This window comes from Symphalangus syndactylus, chromosome 1 (genome assembly GCF_028878055.3).
Source record: "Symphalangus syndactylus isolate Jambi chromosome 1, NHGRI_mSymSyn1-v2.1_pri, whole genome shotgun sequence".
Classification (NCBI taxonomy): domain Eukaryota; kingdom Metazoa; phylum Chordata; class Mammalia; order Primates; family Hylobatidae; genus Symphalangus; species Symphalangus syndactylus.
In genome coordinates this window covers 142463880-142486686 of record NC_072423.2, presented here as the reverse complement: position 1 = coordinate 142486686, position 22807 = coordinate 142463880, and the positions used below count along the sequence as shown (strand labels likewise).

General features: G+C 39.8%; 1 protein-coding gene and 1 long non-coding RNA gene across 13 annotated transcripts in view; one reads left to right on the top strand and one right to left on the bottom strand.

Annotated features, from left to right (window-relative positions):
* The window catches only part of LOC134731838 (uncharacterized), a 29471-nt gene extending 7105 nt beyond the window's left edge, over positions 1-22366 (top strand). Inside the window, exon 2 of the long non-coding RNA XR_010114465.1 lies at positions 20736-22366. This is a non-coding gene — a long non-coding RNA (uncharacterized lncRNA). The remainder of the gene's footprint in view (positions 1-20735) is intronic.
* The window catches only part of PSD3 (pleckstrin and Sec7 domain containing 3), a 555378-nt gene that overhangs the window by 363786 nt on the left and 168785 nt on the right, over positions 1-22807 (bottom strand). The window lies entirely within an intron of this gene.

Genomic DNA, 22807 nt, shown 5'->3' with positions numbered 1-22807 from the left:
AGCCTGGGATGCAATCAGAACTCCAGGGTGTGGGGACAGCATGGGAGCACGAAGCAAACAGAGGCTTGGGCTTAAGGGGCTGACCTGAAGGGGTTTATATAATATACCTCCAAAGAAAAAGCAAGAGCAAGTTCTTGGGGTAACTGAATCTCCCTAAAAGTAGAAAAAAAATTAGAAAAGTCACTAAGCATCCAAATGGCATCTAAGTGGGCAGCAGGAACCAGCCAGAAGGGCTTGATAAACTGTACTTACTGAGTTGATTTCCGGCTAGCCTTTGGTTAAATTAGGTTTGTAACTCTAAGCCGTTTCTTTTTATTTATTTTTTCTTTCTTTCCGTATAAGATTTTCTTCAAACACTCTAGTTTTGTCTCAAGTATCAAGTAAAGTGAAATGCATCATTCCACCTCTCTGTAGGGATGAATGAGGGTATCAGTGTGCTAGAGGGCAGGGAAGCAGGATCGGAACTCCAGGCCCAGGCCCAGGAGCAGAGCACAGTCTGGCCAACTAAAGGAAAGGCAGGGTAAAGGATTTCTTTTAGAATCCCTCTCTCTCACTGGCTCACAGGCAACATGCTCTCCCAGCTGCGGTTCTGCCATGGCTGCCATTCTGCTCCATTTCCTTGGCCTGCTGTACTTCTCCCACTCCCCTTTAGTTATAGGTGGAGCCCCAGGGATTAGTTTTTCACCTGCTGTTCTTCTTACTTCACATTCTTTGCCTTTCAAAATGCAAGAGCTTGGAAGCAATATCTATCATCCAATCAACACACCGGTGTGGTGGCAAATGTACCCCAAGTCAGTCAATGTATATAAATTGCTTAAAACAGTGCCCAGCACATAGGAAATATTCAGTAAGAATTAGCTGTTATTACTACCAGTGCTGGGAACCAGACTTTGCTACATTACCATGTGATTTGGGCCAGTAATTCTGCTTTTCTTGTCCAGTCTTTTGTACTCACTATAAAGTACATTTGTACTCCCAGGCTTTTGTACAATTAATTTTGAATCTAATTCAAACAATCACTGTAGGCAAACAAGATGCTTACTTCACGGGTTTTTGTAAGATTAAAATGACAGAAGTCACATGAAGCGGCACATGAAAACCTCAAAATGACTAAATGTAAGGCTGTACACCAATAATTCCATAGCTCTATGATGCTAATTTCAGGTGTCCAGATCGACCTCTCCCCTAGGCTTCAGGCTACCTCACAGTTCTGCTGTGTGAGAAGGAATCACCAAATAGAAACTATTACACAGGAAAAGCAAAAGATGTCAGTAATTTAGTCCATTCAGAAGCAACTATGTCAATAAGCCAAAACACATATCTGAGGCAGGAGTCTAAACTTGAACTGGGATAACAGAACAAGGAGAGATGAAAGCAAGATAACTGTAAATCAGATTGTATTCTTTTAACCCCAAGAATAAAGAAAGGCAAAGACAAAAGAAATCTTACCAAGCAGAGTTAACCATCTCAAAGCTACATTCCCATCTGTCTTAACAATCGGAACTCCCACCCTATGATAATAACGTAATGAGAAAAAAATACAAAGTAAACCATAACCAGGAGCAGCTCACACATGGTCTAGTTAGCTCACTTTGCGGGAAGGTCTGAGGAGACATCCGGAAGGGACGAGTATCTCATGTTTTGAATGAAAGGGAAGGATATGAGTTTGGTATGAAGTGTTAAAGCTCTCAAGAGAGATTGTGGGTACTCTGTCCTGTGCTTCTCTCACAGACAGTGGTCAAGTCATTGCCAGTGACAGGCCATGCTGTTACACATCTACATTATCTCAGAAGGCCACCCCACCCTTTGAAAGACACCAACGGAAAACAGGAATCCTGTGCTGAGGACAGAGTCTCACTTTCCTGAGATCCTGTATGTGCTCTTGGCAATCAAGGAAGCCTGCTCTCTGAACTGTGCCCCCTGCACCTATCATCCCCTGGAAAGCTGGGCATGTCCAGAGAAGCAGAATAATGCAAAGAGTCAACAATTCCCAACTGTCTGGCAGATGCCCCATGTCACACATTTAACATGTCAAAACCAAAGTGATTGCCTTCCCTGAAAAACTAGCTCATGGTGGAGAATTCCTATTTCAGATGCATCATTAACATCTCCTGTCACTTTACTGCCAAACTTCAGAGTCATCGTATCTCCTCATATCTACAGTCACCAAGACTATCATGACTTTCTGGAAGTCTCATGCATTTATGCATTTATATTCCTATCAGCATCTCTTCTCTACAGTGCATACAATTAGTTTCAGAATTAAATGCCAACCCTAACAAGTCTCCCCTCCTCAACACTAGTTCATATCTTCCAATCCACCCTAAGCAATTTTGCTAGATTAATTTTCCTATAGCACTTTTCCTTTTTTAAATTTCTGACAAAAGCACAAAAGAAATGTGTGTGTTGGGGGTTTTTATTATTACTCTTAGTTTACAAATAGTAACTGTACATGTTTATAAGATACAGTGTATTTCCACACATGTATATGATGTGTAATGATCAAAGAACAGTAATTAGCATATCTAACACCTTAAACATTTATCATTTCTTTGTGTTGAAAACATTGAAAGTCCACTCTTTCAGCCATTTGAAAATATACAATAAATGGTTGTAAATTATACTCACCCAATCCTGCTATAGAATACTAGAACTTACTCATCCTAGCTAGCTGCACCTTTGTATCCTGTATCCGTTCACTAACCTTTGGCTATACCTACTTCCCTCCACACTTCCCTGCCTCTAGTAACCACTATTCTACTCTACTTCTATGAGATCAACTTTTTTAGCTTCCACATATGGGTGAGAACATGCGGTATTTATCTTTTTATGCCTGGCTTATTTTACTTAACATAATGTCCCCAAGCTAACTCATCCATGTTGCCATGAATAACAGAATTTCATTCTTTGTTACCGCAAAAGAGTATTCTATTGTGTGTATATACCACACTTTCTTTATCCTTTCATCTGCTGATGGACACGTAGGTAGATTCCCCATCTTGGTTATTGTGAATATTGCAATAAACATGGGAGTACAGATAGATCTTCGACATACTGATTTCCTTTTTTCTGGATATATACCAAGTGGTAGGATTGCTGCATAATATGAGACCGCTATTTTTAGTTTTTGAGCAACTTCCATACTGTTTTTCCTTAGTGGCTATACTTTTATTTTATTTTTGAGACAGGGTCTCACTCTGTCGCTCAGGCTGCAGTGCACTGGTGCATTCTTGGCTTGCTGCAGCCTTGACCCCCTGGGATCAAGTGATTCTCCCACCTCAGCCTCCCAAGTAGCAGGGACTACAGGCACACACCACCACACTCAGCTAATTTTTGTATTTTTCGTAGAGATGAGGTTTCACCAGATTGCCCAGGCTGGTCTAGAACTCCTGAGCTCAAGCCATCTGCCCACCTGGGCCTCCCAAAGTGTTGGAATTACAGGCTGCACCACCATGCCCGGCCTCCTTAATGGGTTTACTAATTTACATTCCCACCTGCGATGTGTAAGGGTTCCCCTTTTCTCCTAATCCCACTAGCATTTTTTTATGTTTTGTCTTTTTGATAACAGCCATTCTAGCTAGGTTGATACAATATCTCATTATGGTTTTGATTTGCATTTCCCTGATGTTCAGTATTTTTTCATATACCTGTTGGCCATCTATATGTCTTCTTTTGAGACGTGATGTGTCTGCTTATTGAAGAGACTGTCCTTTTCCCAGTGAATGTTCTTGGTGCCTTTGTTGAAAATGAGTCGGCTATACAGATGAGATTTATTTTTCTGGGTTCTATATTCTGCTCCATTGGTCTGTGTATCTGTTTTTACGACAGTACTATGCTATTTGGTTACTATGGTTTTGCAGTATATTTTGGAGTCTGGTAGTGTGAAGTCTTAAGCTTTGTTCTTCTTGCTTTGGCTATCCAGGGTATTGTGTGGTTCTAGGCAAATTTTAGGACTGTTTTTTCTATTTCTGTGATGAATGACACTGGTACTTTGATAGGGAATGCACTGAATGAATATACTGCTTTTTGTAGTATGGCCATTTTTACCATATTAATTCTTCCAATTCATGAAAATGCAATGTGTTTTTATTTTTGCATATGCCCGCTTCAATTTCTTACATCAGTGTTTTATAGTTTTCCTTGCAGAGACATTTCATTTCCTTGGTTAAATTTTTCCCTAGGTATTTTACTTTTTGTAGCTACCATACCTGCAATTGCTTTCTTACTTTCTTTTTCTGCTATTTGAACGTTGGTATATAGAAACACCACTGATTTTTCTAAGTTGATTTTGTATCCTGCAACTTTACTGAATTAGATTGTCAGTTCAGAGGTTAATTTTAATTTTTATTTTTTGAAGCTTTCACAGTTTTATTTATATAAGATCATTTATCTGGCTAAAACTTCTAGTACTATTGAAAAAAAATGGAGAAAGTGGTCATTCTTGTCTTGTTCCAGAGGTAAAGTTTGCAGCTTTCCCAAGTTCAGTATAATGTTGGCTATGGTTTTCTCATATATGGCTTTGACTGTGTCGAGGTATGTTCCTTCTTATCTAACTTGCTGAGAGTTTGATTAAAGTGCAGTTTAAATCCAATGTTGCTTTGTTTATTTTCTGTATAGATGATCTATCTGATGCTTAGAGGGGTGTTTAAGTGCCCAACTATTATTGCCCTGTTTAAGTGCAATTTAAATCTAATAATATTTGCTTTGATTACCTGGGTGCTCCAGTATTAGGTGCATATATGTTTATAAGTGTTATATCTGCTTGCTGAATTGATCCTGTTATCATTGTATAATGACCTTCTTTGTCTCTTTTTACATGAGTTTACATAAAGTCTGTTTTATCTGATATAGGAACGACTACATTTGCTTGCCTTTGGGTTCTGTTTGCATGGAATGTCTTTTTCCATACTTTCACGTTCAGTCTACAGTTGACCTTTGAATAAGATGGGATTTAGGGGCACTGACCACCACCACCATGCAGGTGAAAATCCACATAACTTTTGACTCTCCAAAAACTTAGCTACTAACATATTAGCCTACTATAGACTAGAAGTCTTACTGATAACATAAATAGGGAATGGACACATATTTTGTATGTTGTACATATTATATACTTTATTTTTATAATAAACTAGAGAAAACAAAATGTTACTAAGAAAATGATATAGAAGAGAAAATATATTTACTATTCATTAAGTGGAAATGAATCATCATAAAGGTCTTCATCCTCAACTTCTCATTGAATAAGCTGAAGAGGAGGAGAAAGGAGTTGTTGTCCTCGTCTCAAGGATGGGAGAGGCAGAAAAGGTAGAGGAAGAAGAATGGGAAGCAAGAGAGGCAGGCACATTCAGTGTAAATGTATAGAAATAATCATAGTTTCTGTCTGACTTTTTAACTTTTTCATTTCTCCAAAAATGTTTCTTCTGTACAGTACCAATCCTTCTTCCACTGTTTGCTTTAGTTTCAGTGCCCATATGATAGAAGGGTCCACATCATAGAAGAAGTCAAAAACAGTCTGGAATCACGGGAACCCTTCTGCCAGATTATCTCATGTCAATTTGTTTTCTACAACTGCTTCTTCCACGTCTTTTTCCTCATCATCTGGCGCTAATTTTGAAGCACTCATCTCCAGCAGTTTATCTTCTGTTAACTTCTCTGGTGTGATACCTATTTGCTCTTAAATTTCTCTGATATCTACATCTTGAAATCCTTCCTCACCACCCCCCATACCTTTTTTCCCATATCTACAATATCTTGTCATGATTTTCTTGATTAGCTCGATTGTAAATCCTGTGATGTCCTGCACAACATCTGGATAAAGTTTTCTCCACCAAGAACTTATTGTTTCAGATTTCAAGGCTTTCACAGCTTTTCCTTTAACAATGGAATCTTCAATGATGCGATCTTCCAGACTTTCATGATGTTCTATCAGGGTTCTCTTCCATAGCACTAACAATTCTTTCCATAAAACATTCTGTGTAGTGAGCCTTAATGATCCTTATGACCCCCTGATGTAGAAGCTGAATTAGAGATACCGTGTTTGGGGGCAAGCAGATGACTTTGATGTCTTCACTGTTGAACTCAGAGGGTATACTCAGGGGCTAAGGGTATTGTCCTATATCAAAAGAACTTTAAAAGGCAGTCCCTTACTGGCAAGGTACTTCCTGACCTTAGGGACAGGAACCAATCCAGCAGAAGAGTGCTTGTTGTCCAGGCCTTCTTGTTATACAACCGAAAGACTGGTATCTGTGTTTATCTTTTCTATTCAAGGCTCAGGGGTTAGAAATTTATAGACAAGGGCAGTCCTCATCATAAATCCAACTGTACTTGCACAAAACAATACAGTTGGCCTATCCCTTCCTGCCTTAAATCCTCGTACTCACTTCCCTTCCTTACTAATAAATGTCCTTTGTGGAATTGTTTTCCAGAAAGGGGGCACCTTTTTTCTACAAGAAAAAAAAGAAAGAAACCTGCCAGGCAGATATCCACTCTTCTCAATGAATTTCTTAATGGTGTCTGGGAACTTGTCCACTGCTTCTTGGCTGTCTGCTGCTTCTCCTGTTAGCTTGACATTTTTTAAGGCAAATCTCTTTCTAAAATTATCGAACCATCTTTTGCTGGCATTACATTCTCCAAGTTTAGATCTAACACCTTCCTTTTGCTTTAAGTTGTCATACACTAACCTCATTTTTTCTTAAATCATTGTAGAGTCTATAGGCGTGCCTTTCTTATAGGTATCCTGCATCCACATAACAGCAACATTTTCAATATAAAAAAGTTCAAAGTTTTGTGCCTACTGAGGGAGCTGCAGTGACAACAAATTTCCTTTTCTTTTCTTACAACGGTACTTACATTCCTGGATTCTTTTATCTCGAAATGGCAGGTGACCACAGCTACAGACCTCAATCCATTTGGTACATATCAAGCAATTCACTCTTCTTATAACATCATGAATTTTCCCTGCTTCTTGGGAGCACTTCCAGCATCACTAATGGTACTTTGTATGGGTTCCATGGTGTTATTAAAGGTTTATAGTATTGAACTAAACATGACGAAAAATACATGAAAATCATGAGAGACAACTCTTTTTTTTGGGCGGGGGAGGGGGCGGGGAGACAGGGTCTTGCTCTGTCACTCAAGCTGGAATGCACTGACACAACCATAGCTCAAACTCCTGGGCTCAATACATCCTGACACCTCAGCCTCCCAAGTAGATGAGAATACAGGTGTGCACCAACATGGAGATCACTTTTTAATACAATACATAATTTACTGGACAGATAAATGGCTCATATGGAGCTGTTAGCATCACACAGCGTTTTAAGCAGATCCAACACTTGAGCTCATTGCAATAGCAACAACAGGTGGCTTCAACATTATTATATAGTACAGTAGGTACTACAGTTAATTGTATGCAGTTATGATTTAATACTGCATCTTTATGTTTCTTTACATTTCTCGGGACTGCAAATGGCACCATGTGCAGTCTGGTGTACGTAAGTTTTGATAAATTCTAACTTTTTATACTAGATGTGTTTCTATTTCATGGTAATAAATGATTAAATAAACTAGTATCTACATATATTTTATGATTTCATGTCACAACTCTTGTTTATTTTTCCGGTATTTCTAGTCTCCATGGTTTGTCTGCAAGCTTTCTCAAATTGTTGCAAATCTCCCAAAAAATTAAACAACATATTTATTGTTTAAAATAGCTGAATATAAGTGGACCTGTGCAGGTCAAAACCTGTGTTGTTCAATAGTCAACACGTAAAGTGAGTTTCTTGTAGGCAGCATAGAGCTGGGTCATGTTTTTTCATCCATTTAGCCAGTCTGTACCTTTTAAGTGGAGAATTTAATCCATTGACATTCAAGGGTATTATTCATAGGCGAGAACATACTCTTGTTATTTCGTTAATTTGTTTTTGAAGTTGTTTGTATATCCTTTGTTCCTTTCTTCCTCTTTTTCTTCCTTTCTTCCTCTTTTTCTATCTTGCAGTTTGGTGGTTTTCTGTAGCCTAAGTCTTGATTCTTTTCTCTTTCTTCTTTGTGTATCTGCTCTACCAGTGAGTTTTATAATTTTGTCTGTTTTCATGATGGTGACTTTCATCTTTTCACTTCCAGATGCAGAAGTCCCTTGAGCACTTTTTGTAAAGTTGGCCTAGTGGTAATGAATTCTCTCAGTTTTTGTTTGTCTGGGAAATACTTTATTTCTCCCTCATCTCTAAAGGATAGCTTTGCTGGCCATAGTATTCCTGGCTGGCAGTATTTCTCTTTCAGCTCTTTGACTATATATCAGCCCATTCTCTCCTAGCCTGTAAGGTTTCCGCAGAGAAATGTGCTATTAGTATAATGGAGAGTCCCTTAGATGTGATTTGACTCTCCTCTCTTTCTGTTTTTAGAATTTCCTCTTTGTCCTTGACTTCTGTCAATTTGACATAAATGTGCCTCAGGCAAAAAAAAAAAAAAAAAAAAAAAAAAAAAAAAAAAAAAAAAGACCTTTTTGGGTAGAATTTATTTGGAGACTTTCGAGATTCCTGGCTCTAGATGTCCATATCCCTCCCCAAACTTGGGAAGTTTTCAGTTATTATTTCATTAAATACGTTTTCTATGCTTTTTTCTTTTCCTTCTGCAAATCCCATAACACAAATATTTATTTACTTAATGATGTCCCACAAGTCTTATAGGCTTTCTTCACTTTTTTCATTCTTATTTCTTTTCCTTTTTTCCCTCAGATCATAATTTCAAGTGAGCTTAAGCTCAGAGATTCTTATGCTTGATCAAGTCTTCTATTAAAGGCCTATGTTGCATTTTTTTTCACTGACTGAATTCTTCAAATACAGGATTTTTATTTCATTCTTTTTATAATTTCTCTCTCTTTGCTGAATTTCTATTCACATGGTGAATTGTTTTCCTGACTTCATTAAATTATCTCTCTTCTGTTTTTCACTGAGTTACCATAAAATTATTATTTTGAATTCATATTCCAGCAAGTCACTAAATTCTTTTTCACTGAGGTCTGTTGTTGGAGAGTTATTATGTTTCTTTAATGGTGTCATATTTCCTTGCCTTTTCATGTCTTGTCTCCCTGTGTTGATGTCTGTGTGGTAGATATCTGTGTGTTGATGTCTGGTGGAATGGTTGCCTCTTCCAAACTTACTTGACTGGCTTTTGTACAGAAAGACTTTGACCTTCAGTAGGGTTTTACTGTGCTGATTGGAAAGAGTGTGGTGACTGTTTCCAGACAGGTGCAGTAGTATAGTCTCTGTGCAGATTCTTCATCTGCATTCAATGTCAGCAATAACTGTGGGTGCCTCAGTGGCATATGCTGTAGATGGTTGTGGTAGTGGCATAGGCTGCTAATGTCTTCAGTCCTCTTATTCTCATTTTCCACACAATGGGGAGACTTAGATGAGGGGATTTCTCTTGGTGTCAGGTCTGACATGGCCTACAAGTGGCTGCAACAGCACTGAGTTCTAGATGCAGTTGCTTGGAGTGGCTGTAGGATCAGGGTCCTAGGCTCAGAGTCTTGTGAACCTACTGTGGCACCTGCATCTTAGAGTGCAAACTTGCTGTCTGTGAAAGGATTGCATGTAAGTTGCCCCCGGAACCAGGATCTGTGACTCAGAGCTACTCCCTAGCAGCTCAGGCTCAGGGGGCCAGGTTGTAGCTGTGATTTTACTTTTGGGGGATACAGTAAAGCACTCACCCAACTCCAGGGAAGTGATACTCTGAAGGTTTAGGCTCAAGGTGCAAGGTATGACTGCAATTTGGGAACTTGACCCAAACGGCAACTTGGGTCCCAGGGCATGAGTCACCTTGTGGTAGTGACTTTAGACCCTGGGTTGGCAGTGATCATCAGCATCTGAGCCTCTGTGAGGCCAGGTGCAGTGGCAGCAAGTACCTGAGAATGGCAAAGAATTGCTGTTTTTTGCAGCATGGTGGGATGAAGAGTGTGGGGGGGCAGGGAATAGGACAGTGATGATTCCATTCCTCAAGAACAGATGTGTCCCAACAGCTCAGACTCTAGGGCCTAGACCAGCTCCACGGAAGCAGGATACAAGAGCTGTCTGGTCTATAGGGCGGTGTGTCTCAGCTGAGCCACTGTTCTGCTTCCCTGGTATATGGGGTCCTATGTCGGTTCAGCCCAGGGATGTGCAGCTACTTAGCTCAGCCAGGGCACTGATACCCCAGAGACCAATGTGCTCCTTCAGCTCAGGCCTGGGGGCCTTGACTGTTCTGGATGGCCCAGGCACAGTTTCCCTAGGATGCAGCCTACTGCTTCAGCTTAGGCACTAGGATATAGGACCTTTTTGGGGGGCCAAGGCACCGTTTTGGGGACATGTGGCACTCCTCCAACTTAGGCTCAGGGAAGGTGTGACTTCTCTGAGTGGCCAAAGTACTGTTTCCCAGGAGAAACGGCACTACTTCAGCTCAGCCCAAGAACGCGGGGAGAGGGGTAGGTGACATGGCTCTACTTCTGCCTGGCCCCATGGGGAAGTGTACAATTCTGTTTTGCAGTGCTATAAAGGAACACCAGAAACTGCATAATTTATAAAGAAAAGAGGTTTATTTGGCTCACAGTTCTGCAGGCTGTACAGGAAGCATGGTGCCAGCATTTGCTTTACCCAACATGGCAAAGGGGTAGCAGGCATGTCACAAGGTGAGAGAGGGAACAAGAGAGAGAGAAGGAGGTGGTAGGCTCTTTTAAACAATTAGCTCCTATATAAACTAACAGAGTGAGAACTACTCATTACCTCAGGGAGGCACCAAGCCACTCATGAGGGATCTACCTTATAGACGCCAGGATTGTACAGCAGTGTGCACTCTGAACTTCAGAAAAGCTGCAGGCATTGCACTCCAACCCGGGCTGCACCCAAGAAAGCCATGAAGATGGGGCTGCCCAAGGCTTCAGGGGATCACCCTTTGTACCAGTGTACCCAGGATACAAGACATGGCGTCAAGGATTATGTTGGAACTTCAAGATTTAACGTCTTCCCTGCTGGGTTTCAGACTTGTGTGGGGCCTACTACCTCTTTCTTTTGGCTGATCTCTCCCTTTTGAAATGGGAATGTGTACCCAATACCTGGTACTACCATTGTATCTTGGAAGTAAATAACAAAACAAAATAAAAATTTTAAGTAGATCTTCTGTAATTGTGTTACAGCTGTAATTGTTTACTCAAGGTCAGCAAATTTTTTCTGTAAAGGACTAGACAGTAAATACCTTAACCTTTCCGGGTCATAAGGTCTCTACACAAACACGCAACTTTGCCATCGCAACCAAAACAACCACAGACAATAGTAAATTAACACAAGGCTGTTTTCCAATAAAACGTGATCTAGAAAGACAAGAGAGGAATAGGATTTAGCCCAAGGGCCATAGTTTGCCAATCTTTCCTTTAACTTGTCATTCAAGAACTTGTGCAATCTGGCTACTAACTCCCCACCTTATTTCCCTACTGCTATCTTGCTGGCACTGTGTACTAGGTTTTTCTTTTTAAATATAGCAAACACCTACCATATTAAATTATAACAAAGGTACTAGCTTTGCAAATTAAAAAACTGAGGCATAGAGTGTTTTAAGTAGCTTATAGCCAGGACTAGAAGCTGGATGAAGAATCCATGCTGTTAACCATTACAAAAAGCTGCCTCTCTGTTGGTCAACTCAGCATCCCCCCTAAGTTACATGATCACCTCTGTACTTTTGCTTATTAAATTATTTTCTCCTCTCTAATTTTGTCCTACTCATCTTTCATATCCCAAGCTCTCACCGAAGCTCTCCATGCCTCACCAACTCTCAGTGACTTCTCCTCCCCTTTTCGTCTTTTGTTTGAGATGGAGTCTTGCTCTGTCGCCCAGGCTGGAGTGCAGTGGCGTGATCTCAGCTCACTGTAACCTCCACCTCCTGGGTTCAAGCAATTCTCCTGTCTCAGCCGCCTGAGTAGCTGGGACTACAGATGCACGCCACCATGCCCGGGTAATTTTTGTATTTTTAGTAGACGTGGTTTCACCATATTGGTCAGGCTGGTCTCCAACTCCTGACCTCAGGTGATCCACCCACCTCGGCCTCCCAAAGTGCTGGGATTACAGACGTGAGCCACCACACTCGGCCTCTTCTTTTATTCTTAAAACATATATTGCCTATACTTTTCTATGCGTCCTTATATTTTCATAATTTCATACTGTCTTCCCTACTTACTTTTTACCTTACAGTTTCTAGATCCTAAATACCTATCATAGTGTTCTGAAGTTAAAAGGTATTCATTATTTTTTACTGGATGATATTAACATCCAAGATAATTCATGAATATAGGCCTAAAGTAATTTTTACCACTCCCCATACTTACTAAGATTAAAGCAAGTAGTTTGTTTACAGTAAATATATCATTTTTCAAGATGAAAAAAGAAACAAAGTATAAATTGGTTCTTTGATTTTTCTAGAATGAGATACGCTTTGCAGAAACAATTATAACAATATATATTCTGTAACTGAACTACTTAGAAGAGATTATTTTATAATAAACATCATATTAGTGTGATTGAACTAGGCTAACAGTTGTATCTGAAAGACCAGGAAAAATATAACACACTGATTTTTCTGTTCTTTAAGTCTCAGAAAAGTGGTTTTCTTTGAGAAAGACATCCTTGAGAAAGCTACAGACCCTCTCCTGACAAAAAATATCACATAAACATTTATACGAATTTTTCATCAAATATCTGGGTGCTTCAGACCCCCTAAAGTTAAGAAACCCTGCCTGAAAGGGTCTCATATTAGCTACTCACAGCTGTAACTCACCTAACAAATTTTCCTTTTAACTCAAGACATTCAAAGAAATTTCAATGCACTAACAAGATGTGGCTGTATTTTTAAAATTCATACCCAAATTAGAAGGTGTTGAAGATCATAAACAATGGAAACGGGGAAATTCATAGTTAAGAGCAAACGGGTGAGGGGAGAGCAGGAATATTACCAAAGACTTAAAGATTTCAATTTCATGTTACTACTTGCTAGGACGGCTCTGATGGCCTGGTGATCCTGCCATGTATATGAGGGGCACAAACACAGGTTTTGCAGGGACAACATATATGATCTTATTGCTAAACTTCATACCTTCAAATCAGAAGTGGTAGTATCATATACTAAAACAATAAATTGAACTAAGAAAAATTAGCATAAGAAACTAATTGTAGCATCTGTTTAAAACTCAGATTTAGAAATAAAAACAAGTAAGTTCCAAATAAAAACAAATATAGTCACGCACCATATAAGAACATTTCAGTCAGTGACTAACTGCATATACAAAAGATTATATACCTAATTATATACATACACGTAAGATTACAATGGAGGCAAAAAACTCCCATTGCCTAGTGACATCGTGAAAATCCTGACCCTGTGTAGGTCCAGGCTAATGCGTGTTTGTGTGCCTTCATTTTCAACAGAACGCTTAAAGAGAAAAAATAAAAACTAAAACATTATTAAAAGCTTACAGAATAAGAAAATAAGGAAAATATTTTAGCATAGTTGTACAACGTATATGTATTTTAAGTGTCATTACAAAATACTCCGAAGGTTTTAAAAAGTTAAAAGTTTACAAAGTAAAATACTTACAGTAATCTAAGGTTGTTACTGAAAGATAAATGTTTATTATAAATTTAGTGTAGCCTACGTGTTGATTGTCTACGAAGTCTACAATAGTGGACAGTGATGTCCTAGGCCTTCATATTCACTCACCGATTCACTCAGGGCAACTTCCAGTCCTGTAAGCTCCGAGCATAGTAAATGCCCAATCGATGGTACAGTTTTTTTTCTTTTCATTATTTTATTTTATTTTGTAGAGATGCGGGTCTCACTGTGTTGCCCAGGCTCGTCTTTGAAATCCTGGCCTCAAGCGATCCTCCCATCTCAGGCTCCCAAAGTTCTTAGATTACAGGCATGAACCACTGCACCTGGCCTTTTCTCTTTTCTATTGCATTTTTATTGTACCTTTTAAATGTTTTTATTTTATTTTATTATTATACTTTAGGTTTTAGGGTACATGTGCACAATGTGCAGGTTTGTTACACATGTATCCATGTGCCATGTTGGTGTGCTGCACCCATTAACTCGTCATTTAGCATTAGGTATATCTCCTAATGCTGTCCCTCCCCCCCTCCCCCCACCCCACAACAGTCCCCGCAGTGTGATGTTTCCCTTCCTGTGTCCATGTGTTCTCATTGTTCAATTCCCACCTATGAGTGAGAACATGCGGTGTTTGGTTTTTTGTCCTTGCGATAGTTTACTGAGAATGATGGTTTCCAGTTTCATCCATGTCCCTACAAAGGACATGAACTCATCATTTTTTATGGCTGCGTAGTATTCCATGGTGTATATGTGCCACATTTTCTTAATCCAGTCTATCGTTGTTGGACATTTGGGTTGGTTCCAAGTCTTTGCTATTGTGAATAGTGCCTTAATAAACATACGTGTGCATGTGTCTTTATAGCAGCATGATTTATAGTCCTTTGGGTATATACCCAGTAATGGGATGGCTGGGTCAAATGGTATTTCTAGTTCTAGATCCCTGAGGAATCGCCACACTGTCTTTCACAATGGTTGAACTAGTTTACAGTCCCACCAACAGTGTAAAAGTGTTCCTATTTCTCCACATCTTCTCCAGCACCTGTTGTTTCCTGACTAGATACGTTTTGACATACAAATACTCACCACTGTGTTACAACTGTCTACTGTATTAGGACAGCAACATGTTGCACAGGATTAGAGCCTGGGAGCAATAGGCTATACCATATAGCCTAGGTATGTCTCATATACCATATAATCTAGGGTTCTACAAGTACACTCTGGTGTTCACACAAGGGCGAAATCGCCTGATGACCCATTTCTCAGAATATATACCCATCATTAAGCAGCACATGACTGTACCAAGAGAGTAACAACCCTGTGAATACAACAACAGACAAATAACAAACAATAACGTTAACGATACATAGTTGCTACATTTTAATTTCCTTTCATTTAAACTTTTTTCAATAAGTTGAATTTATTAAATGTATTGCTAAGCTGGATTTTTTATAATCTTTTGCACTCGGCACACAAGAATGAGAGCAATATATCACAAAATTCTAAATTTTAAGTATGCAACGTGAAATGGTTAAAATCAAACTCTGTAGAATTTACATATATTGATGGATGTAGGTAAACTGATGAATGCAGAATTGATAACAGGTAAATTAATATAGAATTTCAAAACTAGCCAAATACCAATCAAGATAACCAGATGTTGTTTCATCTCTCTTGGCAAAAGAAAAATCTATAAATTTGTGCCTTTCAGAATGAATGACTGGTTCAACAATAGAGGCAAACTCTAAGGTACAGTGGAGGCCACCCAGAAAGACGGCAGTCACCCAAATTAAGCAATTAAGTAAGACTTTTGGAAACATATACTTTAAATCACCATTTTTTGGACTAATATTTAAGGTCTTCCATGATCATATCTTATTTTACTTCTCCGTCTGAGTCAATATTCTACTGTCCTCCACAACATCCTGTACTCAGACTGACATTTCTCTAGAACCAAATTCTCCCCAAGCTTTCCATCTATTCAAATGACACTTACCCTTCAAGGCAAAGAACAAAGGAGCATACCTGGAAAAAGCCTCTGATTACCCCTTTCACCCTGCGCTGCTTCTCCCCTCCTGTCCATATGATAACCACGTATCCCTGACTTCCCGTTCTGATCCTGATCATCTCAAACAGTCTGTCTCCTTGTGAAAGCACGTCTGTCTCTGTGCAGGATCTTTAGCATGAAACGAGTCATCTGTTCATGAGATTTGTACTGATCATTTGGCACTTAATTACATATCATCTTCTATTTAATGGTTCCTCGTATGAATGCTGTCTTGCTTGTAAGTTCATTATCTCCTTATAAGCAATGACTAGCAGTATTGGGTACACAGCAAATACTCCGTAAATATGTGCAGAAATTAATTAAACGTCATTATTTGCTGCCCTCCCCTTTTTAAAACTATGTAAATATTAGAATCAAAACTATACAAATCTCAGTTCCCGATAAATTCTAGGAAACCTGCAGCCACACACACAAAAAAAGAGTCTCCAGTCATTTTCACTTTAAATAGAAAACTAAAACAGGGTCTCGGTCTACTTTATTTAATTCTATTCATTTTAACCAACTCAAAGTTTACTATGACAAGGTCCACTATGACAGTTGTTCCAAGGGTAACTAAAGGAACTACATTTCAGATATTTAGCAATCCATCATCAAAAGGGCAAATACTCTAAGTTGCTTTTTCCTAGTGTAGTTGGGTATTGCATTGAGCCATCCCTATTAATTTGCTTGGGTTTCCCTAAAACCAACAAAAACATTTCTGTGAAATAGCTTGCAAAGCTTCTGATATATAGAAATGAAGGTTATCTCTCCCTTAAGGTTTGACCATAGCCCCATTAACACCACTGTCTTATCAAATGAACAAACTCTGACTGGATGCTTCAATATGTGAAAGGTATAGGCACTCACACACCAAATATTGTTGGGTAAAGGCATAGATAACTTAGCTATGGAAAAAAGGGTATTTGGTCTTGCTTCCTGGCTATTTTGTAGTTTTCTTCTTCTTCTTTTTTTTTTTTTTCTTTTTTTTGGCTCACGCTAACATGCCCGGCTAATTTTTATATTTTTAGTAGAGATGGTGTGTCACCATGTTGGCCAGCCTAGTCTCGAACTCCTGACCTGAAGTGGTCTGCCCACCTTGGCCTCGCAAAGTGCTGGGATTACAGGTGTTAGCCACTGTGCCAGTCCTGTAGTTGTTTTTAAACTTCTTTAATTCTACAATGTTCTAAGTAAACAGAAATTGTAATTTATGTTTCTTCGTTTTTATATGTTTTTACTTATATCGTACTCCTGACATTATAATTTTCCTCCACTGGGAGGCAGGGGCTTTAACTTTGGTTGCTGGAAGTTACAGTGAAAGGAAAAAGTGGCAGGCTGGTGCCAATTATAACAGAGAAGGAATTTAGATGTTTCAGCAGCCTGAGACACAGAGGACTGCCCCATGAAGAGTATGCTCCCCTCCTTGAATGCCCTGTCATCAGCACCCAAATGCTCCCAATGGAAAGGAACTTGTACTGAAAAGTCTGATGCCCCAGACCATATCTTCTTTCGCTTCCAAAGGAAAAATACAAAAAGCTGTTGTGATATGCCAAGATCCATAAAGAAATGGTCAGCTAGATGGGAAAAATCATATAGTTTAGTGGTTTAAGTTTTGTTTTGCTTTGTTTTAACAAAGAAATTGTGCCTTCAAATGGTATCTGACACAGAAGTCCAAAAAATAAAACAAATAGAACTTCAAGACCAGGCCAGGCTGGGTAACATAGCAAGACTCTGTCTCTACAAAAAATTTAAAAAAATAAAAATAAAACAAATAAGTCAGCCAGGTATGGTGGTGTACTCCTGTAGTCCCAGCTACTCAGGAGGCTGGGGTGGAAGGACTGCAGTAGCCCAGGAGTTCCAGGCTACAGTGAGCTATGATCATGCCACTGCACTCCATCCTGGGCAATAGAATGAGGCCATGTCCATCAATCAATCAATAAAACAGATAAAAGAGGGAGTGTTTTTGGTTGAGTGGGGGTGGGAGCACAGTTTCACAGCACTACCCCCTCTTTCCCCAAACCACAGGGAGACATAGACACAGACTTTGGTTTAAAGACTGAAATAACAAAAATAAAGCCAGAGAAGTTAAATAATTTATTCAATACTAACAATTAAGAACAAAGCCAGAAGTATAACCTACTTTCAAGGAAAGTTAGCACACTGTCAATTGGGAGCCAGTGGCACTTCACTCTAATTCCCTGCAAGGCTGCAGGATATGGTGGAGAGACAGCCTTGACGTCACGCTTGACTGGGCATGACAGACCCGTGACTTCCTTGCTGTGTAACCTGAGGTTAAGTTACTGGGCCTCAGTGAGTCTCAGTGACCTCATCTATAAAACAGGGGTGAGGCGAGAAACTGTATCAGAAGATCTGTCTGAGGTTCCAAAAATAATACAAAAAGTTCCTAGCAGAGTGTCTGTTGTATAATAATGATGTAAGAGTGCTCAGTTCTACAATTTGGTGTGATAAAACAGAAAATGAAATCTTTATGTTTGCTTTCCCAACAGTATTTTAATTTTTTATAATTCATAACTCAGGGATATATATATAGACATAGATATATAAATGTAGACATACACCTACAGATACACACACACACTCTACCCCCCACCACACACATCACTAGTCAACATGAACACAATGAAGCAGAGAACTCAGGATTGAACCCCCCAAATTAAGAAAAATATCTTACTCATTTTGTCAGCCTATACCGTAACTTAATACACACCAAAACAAATGCAACAACTCAAAAACTATCCATCCACAAACAGCCAAGTAGGACCTTTCACATTAGTCTTTCAATTATTATGACTCCAACAAGAATGATTTCTTCAGAAGGTTTTGAAAAATTTATACATGAGGAAAAAAAATCAACCCACTAGACCAGGTTTCATATATTATTGTTAATGCATCTTGTCTTCTGGGGCCTACCAAAATGTCCATCTGAGAAGTTTTTGCCACGGAAATCCCAGATCATTATTTCATAACGTCATAATGAGATTAAGATATAACAGGGCATATCTGTACACCACTGGGATTTTGCCTCCAGATTAAATTAAGCAGAAAGAACAAAAGGGTATTAACTCCGAAACAAAGCTGAAGGAAATCTACTAGCAGGAACATCCTTTAGGAACAGCGCTTCACAATGTTAACTGCTACTGAAAAGTGTTGCAGGCTCAGTCCCCCAGGGGGCAGTGTTCCCTAACTATTAACAGAACTGAGCTCTTAAAAAGAATAAAACTTTTGTACTTTCTAAAAATTTCTTTGGAAGCTTTCAGAAGGAAAAAATATATACATATTCTTAGAAGGAAAACCTAGAAATCTTTAATTTAGACATCTTTAATTAGGTAAAAATCTAGAAGATGGTCCACTTCTCGAAATCATTTTATGCCTGTTAATGTATATCATCTCTGTGGCTAAGATTCTCCTAAAAGGAATGAAGACACTCACTCACTCACCACACCTAGTTCCACAACCTGACCAGGGCTGCTTCAGTCCCAAGCAGAACCCTCCTCCTCATTGGCAGCCTGATGTTGAAGTTCAGAGAAAGTGAACAGTGACAGGTGGGACCCTATTGCTTCATCACAAATTTCAAGCTAGTTCTTGATGGCCACTGTATTAAATATCTACCCACTATTCCCAAAAAACATTTTCATGCAGCAGGAAATACACCCAAAATTTTAGCTTGAGAGAAACAGTTACCATGCTGTCACAATTACAAAAGCCCAAGTGGGCTGCTGAGGGGCAAGGCACCCAAGGGATGCAGAGTACACTCCTAGAGATACTTAAGAAACAGCCACCATCTACCCTGAGTAATTCCAATAATTGTGTGATCATTTAAAAAAAAAAATTTTGGTTTAATCTAAACAACTTTATATACACACACACTCACACACCCTCTTTCTCCTATTTCAATGCATTCAATTACCTCCTAATTGCTAGATGCTTCAGTCTTTATTGGAATGGACTCATCTATGGCATGTCTCTGCAATTACTGCCTCCTTTTGAAAATTCTCTCTCTCGTTTTCCAAATATTTTTCTGTTAAAGTTTCCCTTCTCTATCTCGGGTTGATTCTTCTAAATTTATTTTAAATACTACTTTGTCAACCTGTTCATTTTTTTTTTTCTTTAGAGTGCAAACTTCAGATTTCCTGTCATTTTCCACATGATTCCCGGGCAATCATACCCACTTCCAAAATGTCTTCTAAACCCCAATGGCCAAAGCCTTCAGACCCGCACCCACAGAACCAGAAACCAGTCTGGCCCTTGCAGATAGAGACTCCAGGCCTCCCAGGAGCCAGGGCAGCCTCAGGGGCCTCATGCTCTACAGAACCAAGGATCCAGGCCTGCTCCAGCAGACCCTGGGGCCGCACAAGCTGCCACGAACCCACGACCCAGGCCCATCCCTACGGACCCAGTCTCCAGGCAGGACCAGTGCCAGTGGACTAAGGATCCAGGCCTGCCGCCAGTGAACCCAGGGTCTAAGCACCAGGCTGGCCTTCATGGACCCAGGCTCCAGGACTGCCTGTACAGGCCCAGGTACCAGGATGGTCCCCACAAACTAAGGACCCTACCTCTACCACTACAGACTCAGGCTTTAAGCACACCCCAATGCCAGGACAGCCACTGTGAACTCAGGCTCCAAGCCCAACCCTATTGATCCAGGTACCAAGCCCATCTCAGCACCAGGCTGGCCCCTGCAGATCCAGCTCTGGGCCCGTCCTCACAAACTCAGGCTCTAGGCCCAACTCAACAGACACAAGCTCCAGGCCCATCAGAGTAAACCCAGGCTCCAGACTTGAACCTGAAAATCCAGGCTCTAAGCAAAGGATATTATCTCTCAGAGTTTAAATTCATACAAAAGGAGCCAGGTAATCTCCTCCTGGGCTTCAGGTTCTTCTAGAAGTGTCTGTTCTACCCTTTCAAACAAGGTGACTGTGCTCCTTGATAGAAAAATGCCAGCCAGGAAGGAGTTTCATATCTCTGCTTTATCTCAGAAATCTCTCAGCACTACCTCACACACCCTTGAAAAGGAGCCCAACCTTTCCTTGCTCTCTTTCTTTTTCAGACACCACACAGTTATTGCCCCTGACCCGCGAGAACAGGATTGCTCAAGGTGCCATCCAAGGACTACCTGAATCGGAATCATCCGAGGAGCTCATTCGATACTAGATTTCTGAGTCAAACAGAATCAGAATTACTGGAGTGAGGTTCAAGAATCTGAACTTTTAACAAGCATGGAAAGCATCCAAGGTGGAAATAGATTGTTGGCTTGCAAGGTGGGGCGAGGCAGGACTGGGGCAGCCAGGATCCCCAGAAACTGTCACCTGCAGCCCAAGACCCCTGCTTTCCTTCACTTCCCTGTGCAATACAAAGACTGTAATTTTCTACATGCGCCATGAAGTAAAAAAGTTTCATGGAGTTTCCAGAATTTCCTAGAGAATTGCTAAATTAGTATTTCTAGGGCAGGTTCACAGTGATCATTTCTAAAACTTCTACAGGACAATCTAATGTGCTCTGATGCTTAAGTACCATCGCTTTAAAACAGCAGTTCTCAACTCTTTAAGGGCAAAGATACCCTTTCATAACATTTTGCAATGTCTCCTTTATTATCCTAGAGTGAAATCCATCAACAATATAACTGCCTAAATATAAAATTCAAAATAATCCATATAATGCCCTAAATAACACAAAGGGGAAACAAAATTAAAATGATTTTCATTACATAAATGCTCAGGTTAGTCAGACACTTGCTTGTACCTAAAGGAGAATCATGCTGAAAGCACAGTTCGAATGTAGACAGACACAGCGGTATTGAAATGGTGACGCAGGAGCATGAGCGCTGCTTTCTTGGATGTGATACTTTGAAATAGTAAACAACTTTTAGTAAATTTGCAAAGAAAACAAAGTATAGTCTTCTCTTGATTTACATGGTAGTTACAGACCTAGAAAACTCACTGATATTTAAAACCATGTAAAAAACATTTTATTGACATATCCTAAGGCTGGATAATTAGAGACATATTTTTCTCCTACATGAATGTCGGACAGGACATTCGAGGCCATACGGAATGTAGAATAGTTCTTCCTGGTGTGGTACCATCCCAGGGACTAAGAGTTGTCTAGCATCCCTCATCACCACCTACTAAAGGCTAGTAGCCACCCACCCCTCCATCCCCAATCACTGTGATAATGAAAAATAAACCCAGCCATTCAACCTCTCCAAACAATATGAATAGAGGTACCTGTGTCAGGCTATAATATTATTTTCCCTTGTGACACTATCACACATGATAGTGACTCCAGAATCTCTGCGTGATTCTACCTATACTTATAATATTTTCAAAAGCAAATATTTACATAAATTCTACCATAACAGAAATTGCTGGTGAAATTCTACATGAATGGAATGAAAGTTTCACAGATATGAGAAACCTTCTTCAGAAATTCTTGAAAAAACAAATGCAAACTACTTTTTTTTAACAATCAAATTGCGTTTTCCTGTTGACATATTTCAATTTCAGAGCTATCTTCTCACTATTAATATTCAGTTGGCAGTGTCTCCGAAGCAGTTCAGCTCTGCATGTGAGTGAAATATACCAAACCACAGTTTAAATGTATTAAATGATTCCAAAATGCATCCTTTTAGTGTTAAAATGGTTTATAAACAGCTCAAGTAAATTACCTTTTAAAACACAATGGTTCTCAAGCCTGTATGTGCATCACAACAAACACTAGGGGAGATGCTTAAAATGTAAAGATGCTTGGGTCATCCCTTGCCCACAGATTCTAACCGCATAGACACGGGTTAAGTAGAGCCTAAGAAGCTTTATTATTTTTTAAAAGGTCTACAGGTGATCCTCATGATGGCAGAGGCGGATCTGGTTTTGTGGGTCCTGAAACCTATACGACTGGGCACGGGGTCACGGGGAGTCTCTTTAAGAAAAAGAACACATGGACACAGGAAGGGGAACATCACACACCAGGGCCTGTTGTGGGGTGGGGGGAGGGGGGAGGGACAGCATTTGGAGATATACCTAATGTTAAATGACGAGTTACTGGGTGCAGCACACCAACATGGCACAGGTGTACATATGTAACTAACCTGCACGTTGTGCACATGTACCCTAAAACTTAAAG